Genomic DNA, 9,322 nt, shown 5'->3' on the forward strand with positions numbered 1-9,322 from the left:
AAATAAACTATGTCTATATTTATTAATCCCTTGACTTGGACCGGTTTTAAAGACACTTTCTTATCGTTAAAAATTGTCGCTTTTGCCGATTGGTTGTTACCGATGGAATGGTTTTTATACTCATGAATCGATGGGAGAACTTACAGCGCTCATCCTGTCCCCGTAGATGGTGGTGACTTGGTCCTACAGTAGCTTGCCCCGGTTGTCAAAATGACCACGCGCCGCCACTGAGTGATACTACACGCAAACTAAGTGCAAAACAATAACTTATGAATGAAACGGGATCACATAGATGTAGAATTTTCTACGGTCTTCTCGTCTCAGTACAACACTTTGGGCAACTGTGCCGAATAATGCAATACCAGGCATTGAGACAAATATTTCAATGCCGTTCTGAGCTGTTTCGTATTTATTTATTTTTGTTATGATGGATGTATAACAATATTCATACCTGAGATGATAACAATATGAATGACATAATTATTTAAAAAATTAAAGACAATTGAAATTCAGTTGCATGTACATTGAAATGTGCGAAGGGCTACCTAGTTGTAAATATAGATGTCAGATTTGAACGCCAAATTCATATTTTAAAATGTTATGTTTTATAATAACTTCATCTAGTTGTTGTCTGACCTAAATTATTTCGTAACTAATATCTAAATTTTATCCTATCATGGAAAAAATAGTACAATTCTATATTAGTAATCAATACACACAACAATGCTGACTAGAAGCAGGGAGCTTGAATTTAGCAATGCATTATACTGTACTTTCACCTTGGCTTATTACCGTCCAAATATTCGCAAACAAAATATCAAAATCACGTGCACGCAGAGTAGTAACATGGTTTATGTTCAATGGCATTGACCGTAGTAATAAAAGGAGCAACAACAATTATATACGAAGCACGGACTTAAAAATTAATACTGGTGACGAAAGAGTACCGGAAGCCTATTCATTTATTATTTGTTAACTTATTCACCCTTTATGAAATAGAATCATTGGATTAGTACACTACATATTGCCGGTATATATATATGTATATAGAGATATTTGTTGCCGTAAATAGTGTATTGAAATAGGACAAATCATCTATGAGCCTGCGATAATTCCGAGCTTTTATAACCGTAAATTTACAGCTACGTATATTATCTCAAAATAAATTTTAGTTTTGCTAAATAGTTTTGAATTTTGGACATTCAGTTTCGAATATACCTCATTGTATTTGTATATAAAGATATATGCGAATGAATTTCTGATTTATCACTTTATGATGTAGCACAATTTGTGGAATTCCATTAAAAACTTCTAAAAGTAGCACTGCATGTTGGTTTGTGTACAATTCACCAAATAATTTTTATTTATTTTTCTATTTAACCGAAAGTCGATTTATCACTGGGTAAAAATGGATTAGTTTTAAGTCTTCTGGGCATAATGTACTTTAACACGGTGACGATTGTGCGACCATGTTTCTTGCAAAGGTCTGAGGTAGATTAAATCCTTTTGTTAAAAAGCTTATGCAGTCTCCACATCCTGATATGCAAACCCCGAACGGAGAAAATATTATCCACAAGATTGCAAAGATTAGCCCGATTGGAATAGCTATTATGAGAAGACCGATCAACCAGAAGATTGTCCAAAACCATCCACAACTGCAAGCCATGATAATAGATGTGCAAGACAAACAAATTCCTGAAATGCAAAATGATGTACGTCAATATAAGACTGTTTAGTTTAAATACGTGCACGTCCAGTTTGCCAATGTTGACAACCGGCAATAAGCTGACAATCGAATTTCTGTCTCGACGAGGATACAATTGTCACGTATTGCGATTGTTCTAGTTTGAAAACTAACCATTCACAGCAAGTACTTTAGAATATATTTTTTGAAATATATTGCGTAGCCTATGCATTGACACTCTCAAGTCATCGCGATTTCTGAACCCATGACATAATATGCACCACCGCGGTATGATACGCAAACTGATAATGCTGCTCACACAAATATTAAGCGCAATTTTCTAATCACAGACACTTATAAACAAGACAGATCTAGAAAAATATTCATCGAAGTTTTCAAAAGTTGGTTGTGGGAAATAACTTCACGCTAATGCTGATTTCAAGTATGTTTCCAACACATTAGCCGATGTGAAAAATCAATTGTGAACTATCCACCGCTTATATTATTGTATATATAGGAGCATGCGGGAGGACTCTGTTGACATACTATGTCGAGAAGATGCGCTGGAGATCAAGATGTATACATCCCAAAAATGGTGAACTTGTCTGCAAAGTTCAAAAAGTAATTTTGAACAGCGAGGACTCTGTCGATTCATTTCAAATCTGTTTTCTCCTATGTTTGGTACAATTTAATGATTTCAATATGCATAGCCATTATAAATCGCATTAGATCCTAGAAGTCGACAAAGAGGTTATTTATTTTGCCCAAGCGTACAAATGAGCTGGCCATAGCAACCTTCAACCCACTACACCGCAACAGGTTCGAGTTCTGTCCACATCGTCATAAAAAACATATAATTATATACTTATACCGCAGCACTTTCCTAAACCTGCCGTTTGTTGCAGGCTTAAGAAGCCATCTTTTGCGGGGTTTCAAGTTGCCATGCGTTTTCAATAGTTTTTTTTTTTTTTATTAACTCTGATCTTGCCTAAACTCATTTTACTTGAAGTAGTCATTGCACGTTGGTACCGATAGCATCGCAAAAAAGAAAATATTTCAAGTTTATCGTCTTCAATAACATCTATGCACAAAATAACAGTTGTGGTACATTTTACGATATCGTGTAATTATTCGGAGTATTGGCGACAAGGAACAAAGAATAATGTTTAGCTGACAATAACGTCGTGTTTAATATAACAAGAAATCTAAAAAAAAGTTTACTTATTTTAAATGAAAATTCAGTACCAGCAATCTAACCAACACTGGAATAAGTGGATTATGTACTTGATTTGTTTCGTAAGTTTACACTCTGACATTGCTCCATAACAAGTGGCATAATGTTTCTCCCAAAATATATTGATTATTAATTATTACTTTGCCGCCTTCACTTATGTGAATAACGACAATTTATTCAAGTTATCATGTATACGCAAAATAGTCTAATCATTTCATCTATATTGACATGCCATTAATTTAAACCAGTTTGTGTACTTCGGTAATATGGAAGTCTTCACGACTCATCAGATTGACCAAATCCTTGTCCCTTGGCGCAGTTTTGGGCGCACAGTGTTGCTAGTGATATTCCTCTTTGTAAAAATTCACTGAAATCCGAACACGGCTCGATGAATGCTGCGCATGGTGCGATTGTAACAAAAAGAATTGCGCAGGTCATGCTGATGGGCCACACAAAAAAAAATAGAATCAGCCATATAATCCGCCAGCATATTTTCATTGCATCTGCCATTTTCGCCCAAGTATTTTCTAAACAAAACTCTTCCACGAAGGATTAGATTCTTGAAAACAGCTTAACAAAACTCCCTTACTTGAGTATCACCACATAATATATTACAATAATACAGTATACAATTATAAATTTGATGTACCGATACACATATCTCATCCAAGTAAATAATTTACTAATAGCACGATAGCTTGATTTGAGCGTAGTGGGTGGGGCATTCGCGCCGTTTAATATATTTGCGTCGATGCGGGTTTGTTTACCGCCAATCAATAAACACGAGAGCAGTGCTCAAATATATGGACACGACGACCCTAACGAAGTAATACGGGTATGCAATCTTTCACAGTAGACTACCGCAATCTTCACGTCTAACGCCACAAGGTGCGCAATTTCTGATGATGTCATTTTTTAAATAAATAAAAGTATTAGCCTTCAATAAACAAAAAATAACATCTTCAGCCACGAAAATTTTAAAGCAATTGGTCCAGTAATTAATAAGAAAAGCGATATTTCGTAACGTTAGGAAGAAAAATACCAACCAGGAACATTAACGCAATTACGAAACGATCCAGAGGTACACCTCGTGTCAACTGAACATACAAATATGAAATATTAGACCTATTTTTCCGGTTTACTACACTATTTTTAATGAATTCAGTGGACTGACAAGAATATGTTGCATTACCTCTAGACTTGCCTCGAGAGAATACTTGGTTGTGTCGATATCGTGTATTACTGTTCAGTTGACAGTCCTCTTTATTGGCCAAGTTGAGCGATTGATTTAAACAAATTTTTCATCAAGTTAATATCACATCAGGTACCTTTCAAAATTTTCATATCCAATAGTGCACAAAATTTACCAAATTAAGTTTAAAGGCAGGTTTGTGATTTGCTATTATCATGATATGCAACAGTGGCCTTCAATCTGGGTTCCGCGGCACAGCCAGGTTTTTTTTTATTAATTGAATTGAATCCGTATATTATTTTATGTTTATTGTTCAATTAAATATTGCCAAATACCTCGTAGGTTCGCCACTATTATTAAACTCGTTAAACTTTAAAAATCATTCCGCTTCGCCAGTATTGGGTTTGATTTTATATATATTTAGATAGAATGAGAATGCCGTACTATTGAAATTTCGGAATTTTGTTAATAACATAAAACTTCATAATATGTATTCATGAACATACGCAATGTAATTCTGGTGCCAGGTTTCATTGTGCTATCACATTTCAGTTTACTTTTATTTGAATGCAACTAAAATTTTTATTTTTATTTTTTGAAAAATTATGTTTTTTTTTAAAAAAAAACAGATACAAGCTTAGGCCGGATCTTGTGGGCGTACCTTTATAATCATCATATTCGAGGTATAGTAAAGATTTTTACAGTTATGGAATCTCTCACCTGGTTTATCTGAAAACAAGCTTTTCTGAAGTGTGATTGAAATAGTAATAAGTAGGTTGGTTACTTTTAGCGAAATGACATAAAACTTCCGGAATCGCTTTTAAGGCTACTTTTGAAGCATGATATTCAGAAATTTAGCGAGGATGAGATGTTTATATAGTCCAAGAGGCGGTCATATAGTCCTCATGCAGTAATGAAAATAATAATCAGATCAGGACAACTGCTGCGTTTGTAAGAATTACTGGTTAGGCAAAGCAAGTGGTTCTATAATTAAAAATGGTATGTAAGATAGAGTCTGCAAATAACTAGTATTTCATAACGTAGTGAGAACTTTGAGCCGTAATCTTAACTATCTCTGTTTTAGCTGTTAGTCATGTTTTGGTAGAATTACATACAAAATTAACCAAAATTCATCAATCTGATAAAAAAAAAGGCTAAAAATATGTGAATAAAGTTGTAAACGGCGCTCAAATTTATAGATTGTGAACTTGTACTGGGTAAATACAATATTGTGTATAGTACATTTTATACACTACAAATAGCAAATAAATTTTATCTTATCGCGGTGATATACCTATTGAGTGAAAAAAGATAAGAATACTCACAAAATCAACTTTATACAGCGTGCTGATGAAGTTCCTGTAACAACTGTATATTTTTCAAAACCAACTTGCCACGCCCATACGCAGAGAAAACTAAATTTATTTGCTGCTACAATGATCAGGAAACAAGTCTTGCTGTGAAAACCACCAGAAGGCTTTTTTACACTGTCTCGTTTTCTCTCGTTGCCTATATTTTGTAGCCTAAGGCCTCAATACCGGTGCGTGTCGCAATGTGTTTATGGGATCAGCAATGCAACAGTGCGTAAAATGCCGTGTTCTGTTGTCTTACGCGTTTCGATTTCGTCATTGCTCAAAACAGCTATTAATAGAAATAGGAAAGAGTAAGCACGTAATACCGGGTTGAGAACTATCAATATATATGTTATAAACAAATGGTTGAATATAAGATGCGCATACTGGAAGTAAAAACGTCACAATCCGTTTCTAGAATGCAACCTATAGTATCGCTATAAAACTCTGTCTTATATTATACTAATATTGCACAAGTTTACGTTGTCGTAGAAAAATTATGTCTAATTCTCATAATCCAGCGCAAATTTGCATGACAGACTTTGATGGTTTTGCGACAACAATATACATCTTTGCAATGTAAATTTGTATCCATCAATCTCGTCACGTCTCATATACATCGGTACTGATAGCGCTCCAGTAATCTCCTTAATGCAATACTAAACAATTCTTGAAATAATTTACGAAGAAATCATTATGTATCTATGCATTCATGTCATTTGTGTTAAATACGTGTGGAAAGTTGTTTCATCCTATTAAATACAATTAATTAAGGATCAATTCGTTCATAAAATTACCTAAAATTAAATCATTTTGCAGGATTTTCCATGGAAAACGTCATATGGGATGGGACAGTACATATTTGTATTTCCCATGGCACACGTGGGACACGAAAACCGTTTGATTTTCGGGGAAATGATGTTAAAAAATTTCGTTAATGACTTCGTGCCCATATATTTGAGCATAGACCTCTTGTTAGTTATAAAGAGCAATATATATATTCAGCATTAACAATATACTTCGTGAAGGGGCCGATGGACACATGTATAATAGTTAAGAATATAACGTTAACAAAGTAAATTTTGTTGTTTTGCATGTCTCTTCGTACATGTGGTCCTATTTAGTAGAAGTTAAATCTGAATTTAACAATTTTTATTGGATTTTATTCCAATGGGAATCTCACAGGCATAATTGCTATGGGATGGGAATGGGGAAGAAAAATATGTCCCATGGACAAGCCTGCCATTTTGACATGATCATTCAAATTATAAAATTGAAATTGGCTGCTTTATTTTTGTGCATTTCACAACATATTTAAGATTTTGTTTCCGAATTTTAAAAATAGACGTTGCTGGAAATAGTATGATAATATTCAAGGGGATATATAAAAATGTTCACAATACAATACTATGTTTTAAGTACTGGAAATTAAATGAAATAATATGCATTAATTTAGAATGGAATGCAGTTCAGTAAAATGTGAAGTTTAAAGTTCAGCACATTTCTTCCCCACTCGAGATTTTTTCGGCAAAATACATCGGAAGTTTGATGACTTTTTCCAAAAATTCCACCAGTGCTTTACAAGGTTCCACACATGCCGAAAACGGCATGCACAATATGTAGAAAAATGCAATGAATCCTGCTATTGGCCATCCGATAAAGATAAGCCCGAGGCACCAAACGATTGACCATAGAATGTTTCCCATCCTGTTCCGTCTACAGTAACTGGTGAAAAACCGCCGATAACTCAATTGTTATATCAATCTTTAAATAGGTGGTTCACGATTACAATAAAACTGCAAAATAACAAATGTTGAAATAAATAAAATAATTATTATTACGAATTAATTAAATTATTCCTAACAGTAAAAACACCACGCTTTCCACGTTTGTAATTGTCTGAATATGATCAACGTAGATGCTGGACATATTACGCTGACAAGCGTAAAGGGCGGGAATACATTCATCAGTCAAAATTAAAAGTTCTGATAACCAAAATTGTCTCAGTGACCGTTGGAATAATTTTTAATCAGCAGGACCGAAAACCACAATACAAATAATATGACTAAAACCAGAATAAAAAATATCTAATAATCATGACAGTAGTTAATTTGAAGAAATCGGATACTAAAAAATGTTTTGCTTTGCTGACTCACATTATTGTGAAAAAGGCAACAACAATCTCTTTATATATAGTCTACAGCAGGGTCGTCCAACCCGTGGCCCGCCGAAGGTTTCTGAGTGGCCCGCGCGGTATTATTCGAAGCCCGATGTCTTCCGACTATTGAAACATCTAATAAAAAAAATTATTCCTCGTCATTCAAAGACGCGAGAAGCACCACCCAGCTATCGAAAGCTTTTTAAGTTTATTTGCGGGCGTTATTGCTGGAGAGAGATATTTGAATTTATTTTTATCGTCTGCCTTGTATTTCAATCTGTTTTCCTGTCCCTTCTCTGTGAAGCTAGAAGAGGCAGTTTTCATGACCTAAATATTTTACAGTACCAATTGTAAATAAATTTTTTCACGGATGAACCATGTCAAATTCCCCGTGAGATCACTAAGTTCTGACAGCCATATGAAAAAATTCGCTTCGCATTGCTACATTTCCATCGCACCGAATATTGACAAACTTGTTGGATAAAAGCAGTGCCATACTCCACATTGAAATATATTTGTGTGGTAAAAACTTTTGACTTTACTGTATCTTCGTATTTTCATTGTTCTTATAATTTTAGTATGAGGGTTTTGTTTGTTTTTTCAATAACCTGTAGTCGGTGTAGTGAAAACTAGAACATAACTACCAGGTCAAGTGGCCCGCGCAATCATTTGTAAACTACATGAAGGTTGGACAACCCTGGTCTACAGTGTAGATATAGACTCTACACTATTTAATCTAAATTTATGCTCTATCTGGAAATGATTTACCAGACCTCAGAAAGGATTCAACGTCATTTTTGAGTCAAGTCGTACATATTGGCATATAAAATCGAAGTCTGATGTCATCGCGCAAAATGCCAATGAAAATATACTGCTGAAGTACATGAATACGATCATTCAAAGCATTTTCCTCAATTTTCAAGATCGAGGTAAAAAGATTACGTCGAGTGTTTGAACAAGCGACTTACATAATGGCATGAAAGCATAAAGAACTCTCAAATATACGGATGAGTGAATATAATGTATTTATCGTAGAAATATCATTTATTGGTTTGATCTGTATATTCCTTGCCCAAAATTCACGAATTTCCCTCTTGATATGACGCATTTAAAAATGGTTGAAATTTTGGTTCCTGAAAACTGGCCTATTGTAGTCTGGACCTACGAAGACTTATGCTACTAGAGTTCCAACAGTGATAGTAACAAGGAAACGTGGTTCTGATAAAACGCACTGATCCTACTTTTGATTTCTAAATCTTTTCTCATCTCATACATAATTTCCAGACTTTAGGGGAATCGAATACCTTCAATCTCATCCGTACTTCACTATATTCTCGTAAATATATGTCCTGGTATGACGCGCCCTTAGATACAATGCGATGTAACGGGGTGGGGTATAGAGAAATCAATTCTTTTCGTTTCTATGTCAATACCTCACATCGGACGAATTTATATTTACCCATTGCGCCGAGTACCAGAGCGTGAAATGTCGTCACACGTATGAAGTAATATTTTCGAGTTTATTTTGTCGTGCATGGTTGCTTTCCGCTACCTCCGATGCCTTCATATTTTCACAATGCTTGAGCGGTTTAATTTAGGCAGTGTCCGCCAGTTTATCTGATTCCCAGAAATGATCATTGCATGGGCGATAATTCTTCGATCTCATCTTACAATTAGACATTATATCTTCGATATTGAATAA

The 9,322-nt window shown here is 34.7% G+C and overlaps 1 long non-coding RNA gene across 1 annotated transcript; it reads right to left on the minus strand.

Annotated features, from left to right (window-relative positions):
- Positions 1–391: 391 nt before the first annotated feature.
- Positions 392–7,705, minus strand: LOC120335826 (uncharacterized). Its single transcript, XR_005568725.2, has 2 exons — positions 5,436–7,705; positions 392–1,695 (listed from the first exon to the last, which is right to left on the minus strand). It is a non-coding gene; the product is annotated as an uncharacterized LOC120335826 (long non-coding RNA).
- Positions 7,706–9,322: the final 1,617 nt, after the last annotated feature.

The sequence above is a fragment of the Styela clava genome, chromosome 2 (assembly GCF_964204865.1).
Source record: "Styela clava chromosome 2, kaStyClav1.hap1.2, whole genome shotgun sequence".
Classification (NCBI taxonomy): Eukaryota; Metazoa; Chordata; class Ascidiacea; order Stolidobranchia; family Styelidae; genus Styela; species Styela clava.